Genomic DNA, 26,928 nt, shown 5'->3' with positions numbered 1-26,928 from the left:
ATGACACGTTGGGCCATCGCTCTCCCCAATAAAATAATATGAAGCTCAGTTATGCTCCTGGTCGCATGTTCCTGGACTTCATTAAGCACAGAGGGATTAAAAACTTGTATAAATTAATCAATGTACCATAATCCTAAAAATTAGAAGATGACTCGAGGAAGTAATATAATATGGGCTTTTTAATTAGCAGGGCCCCCGAGATTCACTGCTCTCCCCTGCAAGTCTTGTTTTATGAATTGCTTTATCATTTGCAGGGGAAGGCCCTGCAGACTCCCGGCCTGTTCTAAGGAAATGCTAGAAGCCGTACTAATTCTCCCGGCTCCTACCCTCCTCAGAGCCAGAGCAGAATGACAGAGCTGGCCTGGCTTTCTTTCTTCCTTTTCTCCTCCAACAAGAGTTAACTTTCAAAAGGAAACTCACATAAAGGATCCAGAGGGGGAACTAAGCTACTTCTATCCTTTTTCCTGGGCGTATGGAATTCAGAGCAGAGATTTTGGTGCCACGTGGATCTGGGTTTGAATCCTGGCTCTGCTGCTCTCTAGATCTGTACTGTGAGCAGGTCACCTGTCCTCGGAAAGCCTCTGTTTCCTCCATTTTCTCCTCTGTCCTATAGGTCTTTGTGAGAAACGCCTCCTGACAGGAAATGAGAGCTACCTGCAGACCCAGAAGCTTTCGCAGACACCCCGTCCTTCTTCCTTTCCAACGTGGGCTGAACAGCATCTTCTCCCTGCCTGGGCTTGGCCATCTTTTTCTTTCTAGACCCTTCTCTCTTCTTAACTTGCTCTCCTTCTCAACAACCTTGAACCATGCCAAGTCCTTCCATCCTAACAAAACCCAAACATACTTCTTCCTTGACCCCACTTCCCCCCAGCTCCTGCCCCGTGCCTCTCCTCGCCTCTCACACTCTGTCCACTAGGACTGGGCCATGTCCCCAGCATCACACTGACATTTGTCTCATTAGGATCTCCAGGGAGTCTTTATAGACCTCTTGGCACCAGTGGACTCAGATGACCTGTCCCTCCTCTGGAGAATCCTCTCTGGTTTCCTCCTGGCTTTTTGGACATTCCTTTTCAGACTCTTTTTTCCCCCCCTTTTATCCCAGGAGCATTGGTGTTTCTCAGACTTGTTATCTGTGCTCCCCCAGGGATGCTCACCCACCACAGAGCCTCTCTACCACCTACACTCAGGACTCCCACAGGCCTCTCTGGCCCCGTCCTCTCTGCTCCAGACCCCAAACCCCAAGGCTCCTTGGTCATTCTACTTGGGCATCTTATGGGCTCTTCAAACTCAGTGTGTCCGGGACAAAACCCAACCCTTTCCCCCCCCAAGAGGGTTACTGCTTTAGAGTCCCAGTCTAGAAAATGGCACCAGTATCCACCCAATGCTGTAGAAACCTGCCTCTCCTCCACAGGGGCCAGGACTGGGTGTCTTGGTCCCCACTGTACCCCCCAGGCCTAGAACGGAACCTGGGGAATATCAGACCTTTGGTAAATGGATTTCATGGCTGGCTGGCTGACTCCATTCACTTTCTTTTCCATGAGGATTTGCTGGCTCAGTTAATGAATGAGAGCATGTTTGCTGTGAGTCCATCTTTCCTAACGGTTTCATCAGGACTGAGGCTGACACTGACCTTGATGCAGGTAACAGCCCCTCAGGACTTCTGGGTGGGGAACAGTCCATAGTTCCAAGCAGGAACCCTCCATCGATGACTTGTTTCTGTAGTCTCTGATTTGACAAAGGGCCTCTAGGTTAGGAATCGAAAAGGCCTGTGGAGTCCTCCTCACCAGTGCCTGGGGGAACAGGAGACTCCAGCCTGCATAGGAAATTGCAGGGTCCCAGCGGTGCTGCCTGATGCGGGGCCCCAGGTGGGGACAGGTTTCATTGGTGACCAAGGGCACGGTGCCTATGTGGCACCCACCCGCTCCCCTGCCTGGAGGAGCTTCCCCAGAGTCAGAGGCCAGGCTGTGGCAGTGCTGGCCCCTCCCCCTGATCAGTCCCTCGCAGGGAAGCATTTGCTCTGTTTTCTGAGGGGTAACCGGCGGTACAGTCGTGAGGCAGCGCCACTCCCGTTTCAGAGCCGCCATCTGTTTTTATCCTGGTGCGTTTACCCTGTGTGTTTGGGGAGACATAGACGCATACATACACAACAGCAGTGCTGCCGAAATGCGCACCTCCTCTCCCATACAGGACCCCCCCGAAGGCTGGCGCTCCTGGGGAGCCTGCACCTGCCTCTGGATGGGGCTGAGCACTGGCCAGGAGCCAGGGTGCAGAGCTCTTTGCTGAGCAGTCCCGGCAGCAGTGGGTTCGCGACAGCGTGGTAGGAAGTGTCATCTGGCTCCTGCGTCCTCCCGGGCTGAGCCCCCCTCTCAGTGCCTCTTCTGTCTCTTGGAGGAGTCTGGCATCTCTCTTGTCGACAGGAGCCTGAGCTGCAGAGGCAGAACCCCCTGCCCCTTTGAAGAAGGCATGGATCCCCTCAAACCCATCCTTGCCTCGCTCACTACACTGTCAGCGGATGCCCTGAGCCCTTCCCTGCTTCCTGCCAGGCGTGGTGGGGGGAGATGGGGCCCTGGGTCAGGAGCCGGGAGTAGGCAAGCCTCCTGCCTTTGTTTCCCCGACGGCTCTCATTGCCATGGGGTCTTCCTTCCACGGGACTCGGTGGACCTCTCTCTAACTTTCTAGGTGGCCCTAGTTCTGCCTTGTGGGCCCTCAGGGTCAATGGGCAGGGGACCCTCCTCATTCTTTCCCAAACCAGGACTGGCTCCATGAATTAGATGGGCTGATTCCTGGAATGCAGAGGGTTGGAATTCAGGGAACAGCTTAGGGAAACGCAGGGGAGAAGGTCCAAACAGATACTCGTAAAGTATGCACTCCCTGCCACCACTGTACACACATGCCTACATACACACGTGCACACGCACACACACACACACACACACACACACACACGGGTTAGGAATATCTCCCAGTTTGCACATCCCTTGCACCTCAGGAGAGCTAAGCCACAATTGCTGAGGGCAGGTGTTCTGCGTACAAATAACCGTGTGACCATAAATCAGCCTGCAGAGCCCAGGACCCAGTTTGCGACTGTCTGCAGAGCCTGGTCTGATGGCCCAGTTTTCATAATTTTTAAAAATAATACAGAAAAAGGCAATGCAATTACAAAACCCTAATGCTCAAGGGACAGTAAAAGCCAGAAATGGCTCATTGTTTTGCCTTGGAAATCCAAAACTGGGGTTTCCGAACTTTTTTTAAGGTAGTGGAATCTCGTTTTGAAACAAAAATCCCCTGCAGACACACTCAATGTGTAAAATGCAGAAAAGTGAGGTGAGCAGTGGAAGGGGGGATGGGGGCTGTCAGCTCTGCCCCTTCAGTCTGTCTGGAGTGGGGGGCACTTTAGAGCAGTTTGAAAACCATTGACCTCAGAGAACAATGCCAGCCCACTTTTCTCCAGGGGGTCCACCTCCAGCAAGATCCTGGGCCCTGAACCCCGGCAGCTTTTCAGTATCACAGCAGTTGATGGAGAAGTGACTCTTAGCCTTGTCTCTGATGGAAAGAGAAATGGAGGCCTGGACGGCATCCCTGAGTGGTCCTCTGTGCTGCGGACCTGGGTGCCTGGGGGAGCCATGGCCTGCAGATTCTCACTCAGCAGAAATGCGGCGGCTCCGCGGAGCAGCTGCTCGAGAGTGGGGTCTGACATCTGGGCAGGCCTATGACCCACTGTCCCGTACCCCCTCCCTGTGTTCTCCAGGTCAGCCCAGACCTGCCTTCTTGCTGTGGAGAGCCACCGCTTTCTGCAGTAATACCCTGCAGTCCAACCGGCCTCAGAAACTTGGCAGCCACAGAACAGGGCTCCTGCAATCTCCCCCAGATCTACAAGGACACTTCCGAGAATTTTGGGATTTGCCTTATCTATTGATACCCATCAAAGAGAGCCACTGTGGACCTCACATGTGTTTCAGGGCCCTATTATAGTGAGACCGTGTCTTCCGTGGTCCTTGAGTTAAATGCAGAAGAAAGAGGCCTGGGGAGGGGGGTGATCTCACAGCCTCAGGACAACTGCTATCTCGGGATGTTGGCAGCGGCATGAAAGATCAGTTGTGGCTGTCTCACTAAAGTTTATCTAAGAAACCTTTTCACCCACTGCAACAGTTCATACCCTCATCTTGTTTCTGTCCTTCTTATCACCAGGGCAACCCAGGGTGCTTGCCAGGGTGGAGTCGGTTTATAACTGTCACTGACCCATCATTTTCTCATGCTGGGCCTCAGGATTTTCCGCCTGGTGTGAATTTTGTCATTCGAGGGGCCCCTTAAAAGCATCCAGCTTTACCTAAAATCTTAGCAAAGGATTATTTCTTGGGAATTTCCCCATAACCAGGATCAATAAGTCAGAAATATTTCTGAACTATGGAGACCTACGTGCCAAGCAGGACTGTGTTCTGAGACACCGAGGGAGTGCAGTTCTCGTTGGGTCATGCTGCTTAAGAAATCAGGACGTGCATTTTGACAGAGGGGGGAGGCCTCATCTGGTGGGAGAGGACAGATGGAGAAGAAGTGTTAATTAGAGCAACTTGACCTCCAGCTTCTAGCACTTATCTATGCAGAAGTCCTGAACAGCTTTCCCTGGTCCTGTAAATGTCACCCTCAACAGATTTCTGGGGACATCAAGGACTGGGGACATCTTCCCAGTTCATGGGCAGGTGCTATGTGATCCAAGGTGCCAAGAACCCACTGAAAAAGGTCAGATCGCCAGCTGGGCCCTCTGAGGGTGAACATGGGTGCTGGTTGTGGAGACTGTGTGTACGTGTTCCCCTCTCCCATAGTTCCTGCCGATGCCCTTGACCCTTGTCAGGGGATGTGAGTTGCTATGGTGACGGGAGGGGAGCTAAGCTGGGAGAAAACCTGGGGAGGGGTGAAATTACTAGAGAGAGAAATTTGACATAATGCAACCTTTGTCCCAATTTCCCCCAGAGCTGGACTTCAGGCAGTGGTTGCCTTTCCCTGCTTGACAGGTGGGCAGGTGGGACCAAGAATACTTCCCAGCTGCTGAGAGCCAGACTTACCTTTGTTTCATTCCATTACCCTAGTGATCTCAGGGGCCACAGATGCTGGAAGGGGAGTCCCTGTCATGGTAATATCGGGCCCTGGTCTCAATACCTTGGAGGTGGGGCCCAGTGAGTGTGGAAGGGTGATTTTGCTAAGCACAAAGGCAGCTGGTTGTGAGCTGCGCTCTCTTCCATGCGCCTCCCTCTGCCTCCTCTTTGCCTTCGAAGGGGCAGGAGGGGCCTCCTCCAAGGTGTTAACTTCTCTCCTTATACACAGACAACCTCCTTGTCAACACTGCGGAGACCCTGGCTTTCACCAGTGCCCTTCCTCTGGGGAGGCAGGTGTCAGGGGAGCCCTTGAGCATCTCCTAGATGCTGGAGATCGAGGTCAGCAGTGATAAAGATATTATTTCCTACTGGAATGTTGACAGTGAGGTGAAAGATGCAGCTCCTATGCTTTTTCTTTTAAATTACAAATATTCATCATTTGAATGAATCTCTCCCTCTTCCTCCCTCCCTCCCTCCCTCCCTCCCTCGCTCCCTCTCTCCCTCTCTCCCTCTCTCCCTCTCTCCCTCTCTCTCTCCCTCTCTCCTTCCCTCCCCCCGAACTTGCTGAGCACCAGCTAAAGGCAAGGCTCCATGAGAAGTCTTGATGCAACAGTGAGTAAGTCTGGGACCCTGTAGGGAGGAGTGTACAGCCCAGTTTGGAGGAGGTAAAGGTCAGACATCTAAATCGAGGATGAATTCTGTAGAGGAGGCTGCATGTGGTGTGTGAGTGCAGAGGAGGGGACGGATAACTGGGTCTGGGGGAGTCATGAGAGCTTCTCACGGAAGTGACCTTTGAGCTACATCTTGGAAGAAGAGATTTCTAAGCAGAGAAGAGGGGGGGATGTGCCTGGCAGAGGGTCTAGCATGTACAAAGGCAGAGGACATACTGGACAAATCTGATCATTTTCTATGTTGGTCACCAAGGCTGGCCGTGATGGCAAGATTGGGGCATCCCCGTCATCCTCCTTTTCCTTCTCTGAGGTGTTGCCCTCTTATGGTGCAGCTCTAACCTGCCTGTAGGAACCTGCCTTCCACTGTGGGTCCCCCTCCATCCAGGAGGTCCCCAAGCCCTGCATTTCTGGCCCGGCCAATTACTAACTCCCACCCCCTCATTACTAGTTCAAGGCTTGTGTTCAAGGTCTAGAGCCGAGAGAGTCTTGGAGCTTGTAGGGAATGATGCCAAGTAGCAGCAAAGCTTCTTAAACAAAGATCCCATAGCTGGGGTGTGACATTATCAATCTCAAGCAAGTATAATGTGAAAAAGAACTTGAGGGTGGGGAGGCAGACAGCGTCTGGATTTTTCTCCAAGTTCTGTTTACCTCTCCAGGAGCTGATAGCACTTAAGCTGGGTGGGATCTTCCTGGCTAACCTTAGAGGCCTCCTAAGAAAGCAGGCCTCAGGCTTTGGAGATGTTAAGTCCCAGCAGCAGAGGTCAAGATGGGAAGATAGGCAGAGCAAGCCTGATGGACTGTGTGTGTGGGTCGAGTCCAGAATTTGGGATTTTTGAGGTTTGTTTCAGGCTCCAAGAAGTCTGGTTATGGCCTATTTGGAATGTCAAGGGATGCGGTAAGAACGGGCAGAATCAAGGGCCAGACTGCTTCCCCTGGTGAGGTTTCCTAAGACTTCTGTCCCCCTGCTGTCCGCCTTCCCTCCCCGAAGCGGGAGTTGATTTGGGAGGCAGATGGGCCTCGAGGGAAGCACTTGGGAAGTTGTAATGTTGCTGCTTCTGATGTTTTCTGAATGCATCTTTCCTGGGGTCAGGTTTGAACCAGGGAATTAGTGACCTGGCTCCTGCGGGGTGAATCACACCCCTTGGTGTCATCTCGTAATTTAAGCCTCTCTCTGAATCCGCATCTTCCCAGGGCCCCAGGGGCAGGGCTGAACAGGGTGTGTGGGTCCTGGCTACTGTCACTGTCCACTGCCAGGTCCCAGGGTGCCCAGTCTAGGATAACGCTTGCACTAAACTTCCTTCCCACCGTGGCCTCCTGCTTCTGCCCATCGACGCTCGCACCCTCTGCTACAGGAACGCGCCATTCTGGGGTGCGCGGTCCTCATTGGCCCTACCGCGCGTGCGCACCAGCTAGGCCTCCTGCTGTGACTGCCCTGTCCCCTCGCCACCTGCTGTGTGCTCTCAGGGTCCCGCAGGCACGAGCTCCATGAGAAGCCTTTCCCTCCTGGGCTAGCCCCTACCTACCCTATCCTGAGTGGTCCTGTCTGTTCCTGCTGCTGGAACTTGGGCTCCAGAAAGGCAGGAACCATGTCCCAGCGCCCAGCCCTGTGCATACATGATGGAGAATAAGTGGGAGGATGGCTAAATGTCGGCTTGGCTGCAGGCCAGGCTGTGGGCCTGTCCTCACCATGCAGGGTTCGGGGCCGTTCCTCCCAGGGAGAGCCGGCAGGGCTTTTCCTGTGGCTCCTGCAGGTGGTCCCCTAGGCCATTCTTGGATCTGAGGAACAAAAGCTCTGTTTTCAGCTTTCATCTTTGTTTGCATTTTCCTTAGAAACAAGAGAACTGTTAGGCAGGCCCTCATTTCTGCCAGTGGCGTGTCTGGGAGGGAAGCTCAGGGTGTGAGCGCTGCCCTTCTGCAATAGGATGGCCACAAGGGAGCACTTGGGATGGGACTGCGTCCCCAGTATCTCAGGCTTGTGCTGGATAAGGACAAACCCTGGAGCATAAATAAGCACCACCCCAAGAATGGATGTGGGCTGGTTGGAGTGGGGGTGGCTCCTTGGACAATGTCCCTGCAGGCCGTGCTCCTCCAGGAGCAATGAGGGGCAGGCAGTGGCGCTATGGCGTCTCCCCGAAATCCATGTCCACCCAGAACCTCGGAACGTGACCTTATTTGGAAGTAGGATCTTTGCAAGTATAATTAGGTAAGAATCTCAAGGTGAAGTCATCCTGGATCTAGGGTGGGCACTAACCCCAATTCCTAGTGTTCTTATAAGAATAGGAGAGGACCCACAGAGACACAGGAAGAAGGCCATGAGAAGGTGGAGGCAGAGTGACACAGTTACAGGCCAAGGATGCCAAGAACCCCCGGAAGCTAGGAAGAGACATGGAAGGGGTCCTTCCTCAGTGTCTCCAGCAGAATCCAGTCCTGCTGACACCTGACTATGCACTTCTGGCCTCTAGACCTATGAGAGAAAAGTTGTTGTTTGAAGCCACCAAGTCTGTGCTAATTCATTACGGCAGCCCTAGGAAACTAGTACAGGGTCGAGTTTTGGGGTCTCTGGCTTTGCTTCTCCTCTCCCCATGGTCCAGAGCTTCCCCACACACTGTCTTCCCTTATATACGTACACTACAAAAGTCTGATGTCACACGGGTGAAAAAAACTGGGGCACAGACTGTGACGTGTGGGTGTTAGAGCGGTAGGGACGCCCAACTCATGGTGTCACGTTCCTTCCCTCCACACTGACCCCCTGATAGATCTTGGCCTCCCTTCTCTGCCTTCCATCTGCGATCTTTTCTTTCTTTCAAAATTAGATCCAATAGGGGAAGAGGTAGCAAAGAGATAAACAAGAGGTTACAGGTGAGACCCAGGGGTCCAGAAACATCCTTGGTTTAACAGCCCGACTCTGGTGGGTCCTGGGGCATCAGGGCTACTCTCACCTCTGCTCACATGTCCTGTGGCTTTAGAAAACAGATGAGCAATGTGCCAGTTAGCTTTCACTAGGCAACAAGCCACCCCGAAAGCTGGTGCCTTAAACAACCAACATTTATTTAGCTCATGATTCTGCAGGTCGGCACTTTGGCGTCCATTGGGCAGTTCTGGTCTTGGCAGGACTCACTTATCTGTCTGTGGTCAGGTGCCAGGTTGGCTGGAGGTTAGACTGGTCTACAGTGGCCTCATTATGTGGTGGTTGGAAGGCTGTGGCTTAGGGTCATGGGGGTGACTGGGACCCACGCCTCTAATCCTGCATCAGGCCAGTAGGGCTGTCACATGATAACGGCAAGATTCAGAGGAAGAGAGAGCAGGAGCCACAAGCCTCTTGAGGCCCAGGTTCTGCGCATCATTTTCTCTGCATTCTGTTAACCAAAGCAAGTCACAAGACCAGCCCAGATTCAGGGATGGGAAAAGAGACACTGTCTCAAGATCAGATGAACTGCTGAATCACTTTGCAAAGGATGCGGTCACAAGAGGGGTAGAGAACTGGACCATTTTTGCTAATAGAGTCCCCTTGGCCAGCCCTCTTCTTGGCCTGGGTGGAAGTTCACTCAGCCTGAATTCTCTGCTACCCTCTGCCCAGGAGAGTCTTGCAGTGAGAGGTGAGAAAAGAATCCAGTTTTTAGTACCCATATGTCCAGGCTGAACCTGTAATATGTCATTCCAGAAATCTTTCTTTCATCAGACATTTATTCAAGCACTACCACAAGGCCAGGTAGAGAGACCACACAGGGACGCAGGAGATCCTCATGGTAAAGAGCTTGGACTTCGGAGTTGGTCAGGTCTGGCTTTGGATCTCTGCTTTTACAGACTGGGGCAAGCCACTGTCTTTTTCCTGAGCCTGCTTCATTATCAGTAAAATGGGGGTAATAATGTCCTGTTACAGGGAAGCTGTGAGGCCTGAATCAGATACCCAAGGGAACGCGCTTAGCATAGCACCTGGTCCACAGTGGAAACCCGCTAATGGTGCCACGCTTATTAATAATAAATGCAGGCTAAGGGAATGCGTGGATGCATGAAGGTCTGGCAACCTTCTGCCGAATGCACACGATTAATGCTTATTCCCTCCCCATCCTGGCCCAAATGAAACATACAAAGGATCTAAGGAACTCCATCAGCCACCTGCTAACTTTCTTTCATAACGGGAAACCTCTCACAGCCGTGGCCAGGGCTCCTCTGTGACCGGGACACGGGGATGGGTGATAACGTCCCACTCCGCTGCTCCCAGGCTCCCAATGCAAGCGGCACCCCTCACCGCGCCCCCCCCCCCCCGTGGTAAAAGGAGCCACACCTGCACCGGTGGCAGCCAAGAGGCATTTTCCCATCGGTTGCCTGGACGATTTTGTCTCCACACCTCACAACCTTCGTTTTTTCTTCCTCTCCAAATCAAAGCACGCCTTTGCTCTCCAGGCGGCCTGTCTCCCGAGTGGAGTCTGCAGGGAGGGCAAGGAGAAAGCTGAGCGATTAGACGCTCAGCCGGCCCCTTTCAGAGGCTGGAGCTGTTTTTAGCTCTGCCTCTCAGCAGGCGGGCCTGGCCTTGGGGTCTGGGCCCAGCCTGGTAAATTAATAGCACAAGACTGTCAGGGCCCGGATAGCGCCGGGAGAGGGGAGGAAAGCTCCCTCTGAGCGCTGCTGGGTTGGAGGTGCTTTCTTACTCTGTCTTTTATTCTGTTGGAAACGACCGTTTCCCCTTTCAACGTGCCTTGCCTCTGTCCAGATGCTCTTTGTCAGGCGACCCGGTGTAACTAAAGACAACAAGCTCCCCCTCCGTCTATTTTTAGTGAAAAATAGAAACACATTTTCTAATCCGAAACTGCATGCCCGCCTGAGAATGAAGAGAATGGATGCTGCAGGTTTTAGGGGCAGTGGAGGGAGCCTGAAGCTTCCTGGAGGAGAGAAAAGATTTTCTTAAATGGCATTTGTAAGTTTGAGGCTGCTCCCAGGAGCCTGGGATGGGCGAGAGTTGGGCTGGTTGACGTGCCGCGGGTGAAGTTTTGCTTTTTAAGCAAGAGGGTCCGTTTCTGCAGGCAAATGGGCTCCAGGCTGATAGGATCTAAGGGCAAAAATAACTCTGGATTTGGATCTAACAAAGACTATAAAAGAGAAGCTCGGAGACTTGTTTTCCATCCTGGCGGGAGTCAGGGTGGTTTTAAATGAAGGGCAGATGTAGCCTGAGGCCAAACTCCGTCTCCCCCCCCAGCCCTACTGTAACCTTATTAAAGGATAAAAAGCAAGGCAGGACTCTGATGGTAAGAGAGAAACGTGGCTTCCCCAGCAGAGTGAGGGGTTCTGCGGACACCTGTGAGGAAGGTGGGGTCTTGCCTCTCTGCAGGAGGTGCTGGGAGAGGACGAGGCGGTGGAGGCCCTTGGGCATGTGCAGGGGGCCCTGATCTGACAGACAAGGTCAGGACCGGAGAGGCCGGGCAGGAGGGGCTTCCCAGCTGGTGTGGCCGCGCAGGTCAGGTCAGGTCAGCCCCCTGCCAGGCCAGTCTTCCCCCACTGCAGCCTAGGCTGGCCTCACAGGACAAATGCTTCGTGACTCCATGGGAAAGGGCACTGAAGCAGGAGCCGGGGCTTTCCAAGGTAGCACAGCACCTGGCACCTGGGAAGGGCTTGGTCCCTTATACTGGTGACAAAAATAACACATGCTCCATGCAGCAGGGACGTTTTACCTTTAAGCATTCCCAGGAGTGGGGGCTTCCCTCACTTCAGGTTTGGGGTGCTGGAGGTCCCTCGGGCTGAGTTAGAACCTTGTCTACACTCGTGACCATCTGAGCATCTCGCCTCACCTGTCTGCACCAGGCCGCCATTCAGGTGTGGAGGGTGAGCAGTGGGGGGCGTGTTTCATCCTCTCTTTGTGCTTCCCGAAAGTTAGCTGCCCTGCTCTGTGCTCTCAAGGCATCTGGCTCTGTCCTCTGGCGAACTTGCTTGCTGACATAACCTGTCAACTTGTCTGTGTGGCCCAGGGCATGGGGCCCTCAGTATCGGGGGCTGTGCATTCACGTCTGTGTAGCCGGTGACTGGAGAGTAGGGGTTCCGCAGTGTGTGTTCAGGGTGCCGACGTGATGGACACTTGCGAGTGTTGGCGTCTGGGCTTGGGAGCCGCAGCAGGTAGTGCCTTCTGTGCTTTACAGATTCTTCCTCCCTCGGCCAAAATATGTCAAAGATTTTTTTGGAATAAGATCTTGCATCTGTGTAGTGTGAGGGTTTCTTAAAGCACCTTTATGTGAGGCTGGGTCTCACCTAAACTCTGTGATGAGCAGACAGCATTGCCCCATTTTACAGATAAGGCTACTTGAGGCGTGGATGCTGATTGGCTGGCCCAAGACAATAACCATAAAGGTGGAGATTGCAGTCCAGAGAGGTTAGGTAAATGGCCCAGAGGCACACAGCACAGAGCCAGCTGGAGAGCTGGCCAGACCCCAGGCTTGTCTGTCTCCAGAATCCACATTCTCTCCCCTGACCAGCTACACAGAGTGGGTACCTGCTGTTGTCAGGCTCCGTGTGCGGGGCCCACCCTACCACTCCTCATTTCCTTCTCACAACAATCCTCTGAGCTGGAGAGTGCAGCTCCATTTGTTTTTTTAAAAGATAAGTTTATTTATTTATTAATTATTTTTGGCTGCGTTGGATCTTTGTTGCTGCATGCGGGCTTTCTCTAGTTGCGGTGAGTGGGGGCCGCCCTTCATTGTGGTGCGCGGGCTTCTCGTTGCGGAGCATGGGCTCTAGGCGCCCAGGCTTCAGTGTTTGTGGCACACGGGCTCAGTAGTTTTGGCTCGCGGGCTCTAGAGCGCAGGCTCAGTAGTTGTGGTGCACGGGCTTAGTTGCTCCGTGGCTGGTGGGATCTTCCCAGACCAGAGATCGAACCCGTGTCCCCTGCACGCCATCAGCGAGGTCCCGCAGCTCCATTTTTCAGAAGAGGAGACTGAGGTTCTGAGAGGTTCCAGAGACAGAGCAAAGCTCCACCCCGGGTCCATCTCTGCAGCCAGTGCGCTTTCTCTACAGCCAGCCCTTTCCTTTTTCCTCAAATTTCCTGGATTTTATACCCCAAGGCAGACAGTGCAGGGAGAGGATTATATCAGAAACATGTCTGGCGAAGATTTAATGGCCGGCACTGCTCATAACTTTGGGTGTTTGTGTCTGCGGGGCTCAGAGGCGCAAATGGTGGGCTGGACCTGCAGTGCTGAAGTATATCTGTGCCTCAGATTTACAAGGGCTTTGTTGCAGAGTGAGGAGGAGGTAGGGAAGGGGAGGAGGTGATGAAGGAGGAAACTGCTTCCCTTAGGCTAAGAGTAAGAAGTCTCCCTTCTCCTGCCAGCCTGCACCAGACCAGCCCCTCGCAGTTTTCTAGAAACAACCTCACATATCTTCTTTCTCCTTTGGGGAGGTGGGAGATCAGGTGGAGAAGGCCAGGCATTTGCCAAGTGGAGAAAGGTTTTTCATCATTTAAAGCTCAGATGGCCTTGGTACCTCCCTTCCCCCTCCCCCACATTGCACATCCCACCAGTCACCAAGGCATCAGTCCTCCCTCTTAAATAGACACTGTCCCTTGCCTCCTTTCCACATCACTCTCCTGGACAACTGGAGGGACCTCCCGGCCGTCTCCTTACTTCCACTCCTGTCCCAAACTGTCCCTCCCACACTGGCCCCAGAGTGACCCTTTTACAAATGCACACCTGACCGTGTCATCCTCCTGCTTAAATGCTTTTGTGGCTTTCTGTAATAATAGAGTACGCGTATGTAGAGTCGCGTGCTGGTAAACCTGCTGAAAAAGGAAAGTCCTGATTTACAGTGTTTGCTGATTGCCTTGGTGTACGGACTCCCGCTCTTTCAAGCAGTAATGTTTGGGCTGGCAACACGCGAGCTTTCCTCTGGTGGCCGGCGTTGGCCCTAGCACATCCCTGCATAGCGCCGATGAGACGCAGGGCACTGCCTAAGGCTTTTTATCTTTGTCTGGGTCCTTCCTCTGCCTGGCACGCCCTCTCCTCCTATCTGTGTTTATCCAAATTCTCCCCACTCCTCCGTCCCACTTCCAGCCTCTGTCGCTCCAGGATGCCTTCTCAGACCCACCCCCATTGCTGGAATAGTTGGAAGTACTCCCATAACACCGCATTTGCCCTCTCTTCCTACCTAGTAGGATCGCGGGAGGATGGTCTCTTTCAGAGGCCCAGCCACCACGTGTGCATTCCAGGTGTAATTAACACTTGTCAGTAATCAGGCCGTTCCAAGGGAGTATTGATACAGCACTAACAATGTACTCAGGCTCTTGGTGTAACCGCTGGTGGGGGAAAGAGAAGTGCCCGCCTTGAGCCCTGCCCTCAGGGACCAGAGAGCTGGCTTTGGGTTTCGTGAGTGTCAGGGGATGGGAGCCACGGGTCAGCAGCTCCATCGCTTTGTGGTGACGAGCAACGGCTGTTTATCCTCCGCCTGAACCTGATCCTTCTTCTGGTTATGCTTTCCCTATCCCCGCAGTAGATGGAGGCCATTTATCGTGATGAGCTGGTGATGTGCCCATGAATGGGAAATCAGCAAGGGCTGAAGGGGGATTTTCAAGGTCAGGATGTGCCCTTTCTATTAAGAGTTCAGTTCTGTAATGAAGGAGAGAAGCTCGGTGGCAGCTTTTCCTGCCCAATCCCCTAAGGGGTAGATGGTGCCCCCCTAGTCCTGCTTGGAACCTGCTGTCCACTCCAAAGCTTCCCACCATGAAAAGACTATCGTCTAGATAAAATAAACATTTACGTTCAAGGAATCTATCAACTTTATGTAAGTGCTAGCATGAGTGCATTAAAAATGTGGATTTTTTTTTTTTGTGAAAGCAAAAAATTGGAAATAACCTAAATATTCATCAGTACAGGGTTGGTTGAACCGAGGGCAGTACACTTATAATACACAAGGAGAGGGCTTCCCTGGTGGCGCAGTGGTTGAGAGTCCGCCCGCCGATGCAGGGGACATGGGTTCGTGCCCCGGTCCGGGAAGATCCCACATGCCGCGGAGCGGCTGGGCCCGTGAGCCATGGCCGCTGAGCCTGCGCGACCGGAGCCTGTGCTCCGCAACGGGAGGGGCCACAACAGTGAGAGGCCTGCGTACCGCAAAAAAACCAAAACAAAACACAAGGAGATTTTCCGTTTAAAAAAGTGTGGTAGATCTCGTGATTTGCCTGACAGCCCAGGATGTAAGTGGGATAAGTGGGGTGATTCGTAATTTGGTAAGTGGGGGACAAGGTAAGCTGCAGAGTATTTCTGACGGCCCCCCAGAGTGGGGGTCGTGTCTCTTGTTCACAGCTGTCCTCAGCACCTGGTATAGAACCTGGCCTCAGGAAGGGCTCTGTAAATGTGACTATTATTACTACTGTCAGCAGGCCGTAAGTAAATGATGAACAAATCCTACTTTGTATAATCCTATGTAGAGGCATCGAGAAAACTTGGAAGGAACCTCGCGAAAACATTAATAGAGCTTACCCCTGTTTGGAGTAGAATTAGCTGGCGGGGGATAAGATGCTCACTTAAAATATAAATATTGTTAGAATTTAGGATGAGCTTGTATTATTTTTGCAATTACTAGACTAGCAACCAAAAGCAGTGGGGAAGAGATCCCTTCACAGTCCTTCCCCTGCAAACGCACTTAGCTCTCTGCTGCTGAGCACATACTTGGGTCTCTGCAGGCCTGGGGACTAGTCCCGCTCTATGGATTTCTGCCTGGTAAACTGTGGATAATAAGAGCTCTTTTCTCACGGGGCGGTAGAGAGAACCACATGCAGTAATGAGGGTCATGTGCTCAATGCAGCCACCCCTAACAGAGGAGTGGCTTGTAACCGTTAGCTGCTTTCCACCGTCGCGTGGAGTTTCATCCACTGACTCGCCCATGAACTTTTTTCACCCCCTGGCCTTTGCTTGAGTTCATCAGAGTATCATTAGTTCTTAAAACATGATCAGGGATGAGATCCTCAAGAAGATGCAGCCCAACTCTGTCATTTTGTGGCAACCAGGGCCCAGAGAGGTTAAGTGACTTGCCCAAAGTCACACAGCTTCCAAGTGGAATAGATGTTATTTGCACTGAGCTCCAAAGCCACGTGCTTTCCTTGTACTGCACTGCCTGACAGGGACTTAATGTTTTGTCTTCCTGAGAAGACTTCTAGATGCAGAGATGCCTTACCCCAAGAGAAAGGAGTCACCAGTGGGGGCTTTTAACAATCTGGCAGAGGCCACCCTGTCTAGGGTTCACTCCCTTTGGAGTGAGGAGGGGAGGGGCTGGGCTGAAGAAGTACACCCACATTTATATGAACTCAGGGACTCCCCTGCTCTCACCCCCACCCCCATGCCCGGCCGGTCCTCTACAATCACACACCCGCCTGGGCTGACCTCCCCGTGGAGAGGTCTTCCTTGGTCATCACAAGCCTCAGAGCCAGCTAGAGCTGGGTTCAAAACTGCTCTAATTAGTTGTGTGCCTCAAGTTACTTAGCTGCAAAATGGGGACAGAGGGACCTACCTGCCAGGTGCATGTTGAGAATCAAGGCAGATAAAGGTTACACCTGCCTGGTGTGGGGTCTGGCACACCACGGGCAGCTGGGTGGATGAGAGACAGACCTGAATCTGTTTGATTAAAGGAAGGCACTTTGTTCCTGGACCTGGAGACCACCTGCTACATTTGATGGGGGCTAGGATAATAAAGCAGTGTTTCTGTCTCAAAGTTGGTGTAGTTGCCTTTCCACCATTCTGGAGGGCCCTAAATATGTATTTGGGAGCAGGGTAGTAATTAGCAGGCATGGTCTCAGGAGTCCTGGGTTCGAGTCCCAGATCCACCATTTTCCAATTATCTGACCTCAAGCAAGTCCCTTGAATTCATGAGCCTACATTTCCTCATCCATAAATTCAGGCTAATATTAGCATCTACCTTGTTTGTATTTTCCCTTCACTTCACCAGCATCCATTCCAGTATTAAATGGAATAAAGGGTAGAAAGCACTTTACCCAGTGCCTGGTATGTGGTAAATATCAGTAAACGTCAGCTTCTTTGAATATTTTATCACAGTTATTATTACTGTTACAGTGCTATAGTCCTTCACGCTATTCACCAAATATTATTATCATTATTATTATTTTTGCGGTACGCGGGCCTCTCACTGTTGTGGCCTCTCCCGCTGCGGAGCACAGGCTCCGGACGCGCAGGCTCAGCGGCCATGGCTCCGCGGCATGTGGGATCCTCCCGGACCGGGGCACGAACCCGTGTCCCCTGCATCGGCAGGCAAACTCTCAACCACCGCGCCACCAGGGAAGCCCCTCACCAAATATTTTGTTTACCTCTGGGCAAACGGTAGGATTGTACTTCTCCGACCGGTTAAAGTCAGGCAGGGCCTCTGACTTGCTTGGGGCCAATGCAATGCTTATGGTGTCACTCAGGGCAGTTTTAAGAGCTAGTGTGTGACTCGCTACCTTCCCTTCTCCTGCCCTGAGTGTAGAAATGACAAACCCTTTGTGGGGGTGAGCCACTGAGCGTGGGGCAGTTGTTACAGCAGCTAACCTTGGTCTCTCCTGACTGACACACGTGGGCCGACCCCAGCATGGCGAGACCGTGGGTGATAAATGGCCTTCTGCCTTGTCACGTGAAGAGGTAGAAGAGAGAGGCAGAGGAGTTTGTGCAGTCCCTCACATGGAAAGTTTTTTTTTCCAATGGAGTGCTTCAAGCTAGCAGGCCTGGCATCCTCCTCCCTCTGACTGGGAGAATTGCGATGCATGTGGGAGACTGATCAGGTGGAGGACCAGATTGCAGCTCCGCATTTCCTCTTCGGTCCTCTGACTGAACTTGCCCCACCTATTTCTCTGCAAAGAGCGGGCTGTTTGTGCTTCTTGCTGTGTTAACTTCCAAGCGATTTCCAAGGATCACCACTCATGAGGATTTAAAAATTGCAGTCCCTTGAGGCAGCCCTTGCAAAACTCCCCTGCACTTGCTCCCTGCCAAATCCACGAGCAGCCTTCCTGGGCAGGGCCACCAGAGCAGGGCCTGTCTGAAATACCACCCCCCGGGGACCCTCTGAATCTCTGTGCCAGGGATCGTAGGAAGAGATGGTTGAAAACCCAGGTCCTCCCGAAGGGCTAATGTTTTGACTCACTCGCATTTCTTTTAAGGTATAAATGATGGATATAAAGCTATTCAACCCAGACCATTTCAGTGGAGGTGAGCAACAAGATACAAATACCTAAAAGTCAAGAGATGGAGATGAAAGGGGTGAACAGCGGCATTGAAAGAGAAGAGTGGGGGCTGGGATGGGCAGCCAGTAAGACTCCCTCTGGGAGCTGATGCAGGGACTTTGAGGTCAGGTGGCCTGGATTCAAAACCTGCTCCTGCCACTTGGCCACTGTGTGACCTTCGAGGGAAATGGTGGATCGTTCTGAGGTCAGGAGAGTACAGTTGGCTCTGTTCATGAGCTCCGTGAATGCCTGTGCTGGGTTGTAAGTGGAGCACTCAGTGTCACCCCCCACCCCCCAATCTGAATGCCTTATCCTGTGCGCCTTAAAATGTATTGGTGCCAAAGCCAAGTGCCATCTTTTCTTTGTTTCACTACAGGGATACAATTAAATGAGCTCAGTTAAATTTTTCAGTTGACCCTTGAACAAGGAGGGGTTTAAGGATGCTGGCCCTCTGTGCGGTTGAAAATCCACTTATAATTTATAACGGCCATGCTTGTCCACAGTTTCTTGGTATCCACGGATTCAACCGATGGTGGATGGTGTAGTCCTGCGGTATTTACTACTGCAACAGATCCACGTGTAAGTGGGCCCACGCAGTTCAAACCCGTGTCGTTCAAGGGTTAACTGCACTGAGTTCTTACTATGTGCAGACCCTGGGCTGGGTATCGTGGAGGGAGAGTCGAGAAAAGGATGCTGCTGGTGGTAACTCTCAAGACATCAAAGGGAGAGCTCGGGGTTAGAAATCAGTAAAACTGGTCTGGGAGAGTTGTTTCTCCTTCTCTGGGACTCAGGCTCCATGTGTCACACAGGGAGAGACCAATGGCATCTCCTCTGACACGTCCTGGAAGGACTAGATGAGAGGGGGGTGTGTGACACCCATTTGCAATAGCTAAGTGCTACACAGTGTAGGGTGTTTTCATTCTTATCAAATCCACTGGTGTCCACTTGGAGGTCACCCCTGATCGTGTCCTTGAGGCCCCGTGAGAGCTTGCTGGGGTTTTCCACGGGATGACTTGATCGGAGACATTCCACTGGACTTGGTTTGCCTTAGGGGGCCCTGGGCAGCTCCCCGCGTTCAATTTCTGTGAAGAGAAGGGCTGTGACTTCCGTCCGTCCGTGGGCTCTTTACCGAGAGCCAGTCCCCTGCATTCCTGTTCTGAGGAAGGAGAGGGATCGCACTCACTGTCTGGTCTGCACGGCTGTGTGCCAGAGAACTGTCTTCAGTGTTGGAACAGCAGAAATTCAGAGCGAGGCTGCGGAGACCCGTTATAATGCGTGAGAGGGAGGCAGTGCAAATGGCTGGGGACCAGCGAACCCCCGTGAGCCCCTTGAGCGTCAGGAAGGTATTCTTATTTTTAAAATACCACTGACTTTTATGATTTCTGAGCCCAGAGGCCCCTAACTGAGCTTCCCGATTGTTTCTTCCCTGAGTTTTAAAAATTTTAAAAATAAAATTGTTATGGTCTTAGCTTCAAGGTTGACCACAAGCTTCCCCGCTTCCCCCCGTGGGCCTAGAGCTTTCCGGTCAGCCAGGGCAGGGCTGTGGGTGTGCCAGGGCCTGGGTTTTCCCTCTGGGAAGGTGGAAAGGCAGCAAGCTTGGCTGGAGAGCGCAAACCACACAAGCTGGGTACTCTTATGCAAAACCCATGCACGGGGGCCTACTTAGAGTTAGGCATGGTGCTGGGTAATGAGGGGAACAAAGGCATGACTGTTAGCTGATCCCCAAAGAGATGGGGAAGGAGATAAATAAAGTCAATTGCAGGGGAATGCAGTGGAAAGGTCCCCAAAATGGCTTGAGGGTGTGGCTGGCCAAAGAGAGGCATTTGAGCAGATCTGTAAAAGCGTTGTAGAATCCCCAGGTATAGAAAAGGCTCATGGACATTTCAGCAGAGGGGGCGGTGTGGTTGAAGACTGCGAAGTGAGAAGTTCAGGTGTGTAGAGAAGATGCTGGTGGAAAAGGGGTGTGCATGAGACCGGGGTTGGGGCAGGGCAGATGGGAAAGGCCTGAAACCTTGAGGTTGATATTGTCAAGTCTGTGGTTTGGAAAGATCTTCTGTTTGAATACCCCTTGTGACGGGAAGCTCACTACCTCTAGGGTAACCCATTCCACCGTCAGCTCTGACTTATAAAAAGTCCTTCCTGAGAGCAAGCCAGTGCCTGTTGGCCTTGGAGGGGCCTGGAGGACCAACCTAGGCCGTGCTTGATCCTTCCATCCTTGTTTTTGTCCTTGTTAGAGTGATGGACACTTGGCTTGTAGACCAGCATGATAACTTCCTTTTACCACAAGCATCACAAAGTTTAGGCATGTGCCCAGAACCTCCAGAACTTTCCGTTAATGACTGAGGTTGGCCTACTATAAGGAATTCATCTGAATTCATCTCCACAGTTTTCCTGGCGGCTCAGAACTTGGGGGACTTGGGATTCAACAGCCCTGATTTTGAATCCCATCTCAGCTGCTTTGTAGCTTTCTGACTTTGAGCATGTGACTTTCCTCTTCAAGTTCAGCTTCCTCCTCCTCTCATGGGAGTTACAGGGTGCAAACAACACCCCCAGCTCCCTCCACTCTGGTTAAGCGGCTTCTCTCTTCCCACACCCTGGAGATGGAGTTTTGGAAGCTCGTCGGGCAGTGCTGTCATCGAGACGCTTCCAGAGCCCCTGATCCCTTTTCAATCGCCTTACTCCCCTGGGAATCGATTTATGTGTTTTTTTGGCTAAAGCAGGCCACCGGAGGAAGACTTTCTCCTGCTTCTGTAAATGTACCTGTTTTAGGGCTGCGCGCTCCTCTCCGTTTCTGTCTGTTTGGGATGCGTGTGCAATATGCGTTTTGCAGACTGCCTCGGCCTGTTTTTAGACAAAATATTTTGACAGTCCGTCCTCCGCCTTGCCTCTCTAACTGTCTTTGGGAGGCCCTGGGATTTGCTTTTCCTGAGCCTTTGGCTCTGTGATCCTCTAAATCTTGAGCGTCCAGTGGGGTCAACCTTCCTGGCTGCGGGCCTGACCAGGAATGTGAAATGACCCAGCATCAGAGAAGGCAGGCTCCCCGGGGCTCACCCGCGTCACCCCCCTGCTGTCTCAGACTGGAGATGGAGGCCCAGAGAGCAGGGTCGGGGGACCTGTCTAAAGTCACAGGGCAAACTGGTGGCAGAGGTGGGGGGACAGCTCTCCTCCCTTGACTCCACATCCTGCTCTCAGCTGGGGCCCTGGAGCCCCATGAAGTAGCCTGAGTGTTCCAGGTGTTTGTTCATCGGGGCTGCACACGTTTTCCAGGCCTGCAGGTCTTTCTGTAGGTCACCACCCCGATCAGTGCCCAGCTTGAGACTCAACCTTATTCACGCTCAGGATGCCTGATTTGCAAACCCCCAAACTCAGAGCCAATCAGACATTTCCTGAACTCCATCCTCCTCCTGCCCCGGTCCTGACTGAGCGGGAAGTTGTGCTGTGGCACCGCTCAGGAAGCCTCCAGGGCAGGCGGTGGGTTCCAGCAGCTGTGATTTGGGCAACTCGAGCTGTAATCCCCATCCCCACTCCCCCCCCCCCCAGGTCTCCACTGACAACCTGGCCTCACCCCGGGCCTTGGGAACATTAGCTTGTTTCACAATTTTCCTGAGAGTGAAATGATGTTCAGTATTCATTTTCTTGTCGCTGCTGTAACAAATGACCACAAACTCAGTGGCTTAAAAGAATACAAAGTTATCCTCAGGTCTGGAAGTCAGGAGCTCCAAGAGAGTCTTTGGGGCTGAGAATCAACACGTTGGCGGGGCCGCTTCCTTCTGGGGAGGCTCCAGAGAGAATCCACTTCCTCACCTTTCTAGCTTCTGGAGGCTCCTGTAGCTTTTGGCTTGTGGCCTTTTCCTTCAGTCAGTTGCTTAGCATCTTCCTTCTCTGAATCGTCTGTCCTCACTCAGCCTTCTCTTCTGTGTCAAATCTCCCTCTGCTTCTCTCTGTATGGGTATTTGTGATGACATCTAGAGCTCATCTAGAGCTTGGATAATCCAAGATCATCTCCCCATCTCAAGGTCCTTCATTTCATCACATCTGCAAAGTCCCTTTTGCCACGCGAGGGAACATTCACAGGGCCCAGAGATTACGGTGTCGAGGTTGTTGGAGACCACCCTCAGGCTGCCACAGTCAGTTCATGTCCTGCCCATTTCACAGACTTGGAACCTGAGGCCTGGAAAGGTTAAGGAGTACAGGGAGTTCAGGTCTTGGATACCTGCTCCTTAATTCTAGGACTAGGGCTTGTTGAGGTCCTTTTGGGCTCTGTGGGCTGCTCTTTAAAAGTGAATAATCTGACACTTTCTCACATTGGTTGGTCGTTTTCTGGGGCTGGGGGTCACTTCATTGTTCCTTCGAAATCTCGGACACCCCCCCCACCCCCAAATTTTCCACATCAATAAACTGAAGCTAGTAACACCTACCTCCTGACTTGGTTGGGTTTTCAGGAAGATTGCAATAATGAGAATTGTTATTGCCTCTAGAGCACTTCTCTGGTGATCACTTAATGCATCCTTCCTTCCTTCCCTCATTCCTCCCTCCCTTCCTTTTGATGCAACTGGGGCTCGACCAGCGGCTGTGAGGTTGGGTGCTAATGACTCCCAGCTGCCCCCTTCTTTGCAGACTTGCCCTCAGCCAAAAGGGGGCTGCCGGATGAGCAGCTGCCCTGGAACGTCCCCTGTTCCTGCCGTGGCTGCCCGTTCAGGGCACTGACTAACTTGAGGCACACAATGCTGGTTTCCTTTGCCACGTAGGGCCAACTTTCGGTGCAGTTCATGCTCCAGGGCTCCCCACGGGATCAGGCTAGCCTCTGCTCAAGGTTGCATCCTTCTTAGCTCCTCCTCTGTCCCGCTTCCCTCACTCCCCGCATCCTGAGAGCCCTCCTCACGGACTCAGGGCTACCCCAATCCTGCCATGGGCTCTGCTTCTAGGGAACCCACCCTAAGTCACTTTCCCTTCTGCCTTTTAATTTTTTTCTTGTCGCTCTTCTTTCCTAGGAAATCAGGAGAGCGTCGTTTTATGGAAACCAAGTCAGAAGAGTTTCAATAGGAGGAGAGGCCAGCAGCATCAGACGAGGGAAGCAGTCACAGAATCAGGACCAAAGCTCATCAGCCTTGGCATTGAGAAGGTTTATTGGTGCGCTCCTGTCTAATTGACTGTCAAGGTACAGTTAAATCTCGCCTTCCTTCTTTACTGCTGAGTCTGTAAATCTTATAAAAACAAACTTTAATGGTGGGAAAATGCCAGGCAAGTCAGTTTTCCTGCCTTGGCCTTTGTTTCCCTACCTGCAAAGGAGCTGGATGATCTCTCCGAGATTTTATGATTCTAAGAACGTTTCCTTGTGTGACCTGCAAATAAGAACAGTAAGAACTGTCCCACTTACCAAGCCTTTCATATGTGCCCTCACACGAGCTGAACGGAGGGTGTGAGGCATCTGCTTCAATCCTCACAACCACCCTGTGAGATAGAAAGTACCTTATCCCCCTTTTATTGTTTCATCAACTTGTCTATCTGCCGAGGCCTCCTGGGTTCGTATCTCTAGCCTGTTGTCGCCGCTTGAACCAGCTGGCTTCAGTCTGTTTCTTCTAACCCTGTCTTAGTGCAGGCTGCCATAACAAAATACTGTAGAATTGGTGGCTTAAACCACAGTAATTTATTTCTCACAGTTCTGGAGGTGGAAAGTCTGAGATCAGGGTGCCAGCATGATTGGGTTCTGTTGAAGGTCCTCTTCCTGGTTTGCAGATTGTCACTTCCTCACTGTGTCCTTACAAGGTGGGGAGGGAGGGAAAGGGGGGGAGTGTGGGGGAGAGCGATATCTCTGGTGTCTCTTCTTATAAGGACACTAATCCCATCATGAGGGCCCCACCCTCATGACCTCATCTAAACCTCATTACCTCCCAAAGGCCCCCATCTCTAAATAACATCACATTGGGGTTAGGACTTCAACATATGAATTTGTGGCGGGGGGCGGGGGGGGGCACGACTCGGGTCCATAGCAACTCCAGACAAGAGAGCATTAAATAATCACAGTGGGGCTCAACCCAGTGTGGGAACTCTGGTAGGTATTGTAGTACATGCTTCAAGGTTATCCCTCCAAAACAGTGAGGGGGCTGGGGTATTCATCCACCGATCCCGTCAGCCATGGGTTGAGAGCTGCTTCCAGGAGGTACTGACCCCCGGCCCTTCTGGTCTGCCCGTGTGAGCTGAGCACACTCCAGTGACCAGGAAGGGCCCTCGGGCAGGGTGCGGTTGCCTGTGGTTGAAGCCGTTGGGACTGCACGCTCAGGTATGGTCAGTGCTGAGGGAACGTGGGGTGGGCACGGGGCTGCGGAAGTCTGCCAGTGGGTCTGAGGGCTGAACGCTGGGGGGTGCCGTCATTCAAATCCGAGCAAAGAAGGAGGTACCGTGGTAACTTTAGGAGGGGCAGTTTCCATGGAGTTGTGGGTGCAGAAGCCCCAGGGGAGTGGGTTGTTCATGAACAGGTGGTGAAGGAGCAGGGCTGGTGTGAGGCTGCCTCCTGAGTGAAGATGGGGGCGTGGGGTCAAGGGAGAGTGTTCTCAGGAGTTCCCTGGGGGCCTAGTGGTTGGGACTTGGTGCTTTCACTGCTGTGGCCTGGGTTCAGTCCCTGGTCAGGGGACTGAGACCCCACAAGCCACAGGGCATGCTCCCCCCCCAAAAAAGAGAGTGTGTTCTTGGCTCAAGATGGGAGGCTCAGGTGCGTGCTTTTGTACTGGTGGGGATCCTGGGAGTGGGGGCGAGGGAGTGGTGGGTGGCGCAGGATGTGGAATTCAGGGAGGAATGTCTGGACATTGAAGATTTGAAGGCAGATCAGAGGCTAGAGGGAGCTAGGTCCTGACACACGTGCAGTGACTGGTCTGTGGGAAGGACAGAGCCTCTTCTGACCTGTGAGCAGAGGCAAGAAGGGAGAAGTGGGACCAGCTGAAGCTGGGTTTGGTAAGGAACCATGAAGGGACTCGATTAATGCCTTCTGTTCTTTCACGGAAATACGGTGAGGTCAAGACAAATGGATGAAGGAAGAGGGGTGGGAGGGGCATGATATCGTCGCCCCATTTCTCTTCTTTTTTTGGAGTGGAGTAAGCACGATAGTTTATGTCTTTTTATATAGAAACACTTCTCATAGCTATCAAAATAATTGCAGTTTCTTTCATTGAAAATACATACACAGCAGATGCTTCCGTGCACTTAGTACGTTTCTCATGGTCTTTGAAATTACTTATTGGTTTCGCCTGTCAGCTCTGTGTGCACATGTAGTGTAAAATGTACTAGTATTTTTGAAGGGCAATTTGGAGTCATTAGCAGTCTTAACAGCGCGTGTAGATTTTGACCCAACAATTTCCTGAAATTTGACACTTTCATGTTTGAAAAGCCAAAGGAGAAGATATCAAAGGCAAATTAGGAACCCGAAGAAAAGGATTCCTTGGGTGTTAGGAGGAGAGAAACAGCTAACATTTTTGAGGGTTTACTATGATCCAGGACCCGTTGGCTAAGATCTTTTTTTTTTTTTTTTTTTTGCGGTACGCGGGCCTCTCACCGTTGTGGCCTCTCCCGTTGCGGAGCACAGGCTCCGGACGCGCAGGCTCAGCGGCCATGGCTCACGGGCCCAGCCGCTCCGCGGCATGGGGGATCTTCCCAGACCGGGGCACGAACCCGTGTCCCCTGCATCGGCAGGCGGACTCTCAACCACTGCGCCACCAGGGAAGCCCAGCTAAGATCTTTTAGTCATTTGTTGCGTTGGCCAAAAAGTTCGTTTGGGTTTTTCTGTAATATGAACTTTTTGGCCAACCCAGTACTTCCACAGTTTTATGAAGGAGGTATTATTATTGTTATCCTGGTTTTAGAAACGAGAAAATGGAAGCAATCTGGGTTATTAAGTAACTTGCTACAAGTTATAGACCCAATAAGTGGCAGGACCAGGAGAAGATGTTCTCCTAGTTCTAGTGCTTAGGTGGTACCCACATATCTTAGCCCTGTCATCTGATACTCATCTCCATCTAGTTATCTTTTATCCCAGCTCTGTTGAGATAAAATTGACATAAAACTGTGTAATTTTAAGGTGTACAATGTGATGATTTGATACATGTATATGTCGTAAAATGAGGACCACAGTGAGGTTAGTTAATATGTCCATCACCTCACATAATTGCCATTTCTTTTTTTTTTCTGTGATGAGAATATTTAAGATCTACCATTTGAGCTACTTTCAGTTTATGATACAGTATTGTTAACTGTCATCATCCTGCTGTGGGTCCCCAGGGCTTATTCATTCATTTTATAACTGGGAGTTTGTACCCTTTGGCCAACATCTCCGCAGTTCCCCCAGCCCCTGGCAACCACCATTCTCCTCTCTGTTTCTAGGAGTTTGATGTCTCATATAGTGCATAGAGTATTTGTCTTTCTCTGTGTGGCTTATTGTACCGTTGCCCCATTTCTTTGGTCCTGGTGCACCATCAAAGCTCAAACCCAGAAAACACACATGGTGCCAAGAGCTCCAGTGGGCTGATGTATTCTCTGCAAATTCCGTGACAAATAAAAGTCCCATATTTCCCACGGACAGTTTATTACACACTGAAGGAGCTGATCACCAAATTACAATGACGAAAGGGGTAATTCTTCAGACTTCAGGAAGTGACTTATAAACACTGACTCTTTTTTTCTCTTCTTCAGTCTCACTGGAAAAAATAAAAGGCAAGATAAGTTGCATGTAACATATAATGTTCTTCATTTGCTGCTCTGCTGTGACTCTCACAAATGGAGTTCTGAACAAGAGTATTCAGTTTCAGGGCTTCCCTGGTGGCGCAGTGGTTGAGAGTTCGCCTGCCGATGCAGGGGACGCGGGTTCGTGCCCCGGTCCGGGAGGATCCCACGTGCCGCGGAGCGGCTGGGCCCGTGAGCCATGGCCGCTGAGCCTGCGTGTCCGGAGCCTGTGCTCCGCAGCGGGAGAGGCCGCAGTGGTGAGAGGCCCGCGTACCGCAAA

General features: G+C 51.9%; 1 pseudogene across 1 annotated transcript in view; it reads left to right on the top strand.

The window, feature by feature from the left end:
* Positions 1-26,928, top strand: part of LOC111179682 (large ribosomal subunit protein eL33 pseudogene) — a 482,236-nt pseudogene that overhangs the window by 253,796 nt on the left and 201,512 nt on the right. The window contains exon 5 of the transcript XR_016390866.1: positions 22,931-23,097. The product of XR_016390866.1 is annotated as a large ribosomal subunit protein eL33 pseudogene (transcript). The remainder of the gene's footprint in view (positions 1-22,930; positions 23,098-26,928) is intronic.

The sequence above is a fragment of the Delphinapterus leucas genome, chromosome 20 (genome assembly GCF_059928025.1).
Source record: "Delphinapterus leucas isolate spDelLeu-1000000601 "Yukka" chromosome 20, BTC_Dleu_Yukka2, whole genome shotgun sequence".
NCBI lineage: Eukaryota > Metazoa > Chordata > Mammalia > Artiodactyla > Monodontidae > Delphinapterus > Delphinapterus leucas.
Note: the sequence above shows the minus strand (reverse complement) of the source record. Positions and strands in the feature narration are given on the sequence as shown.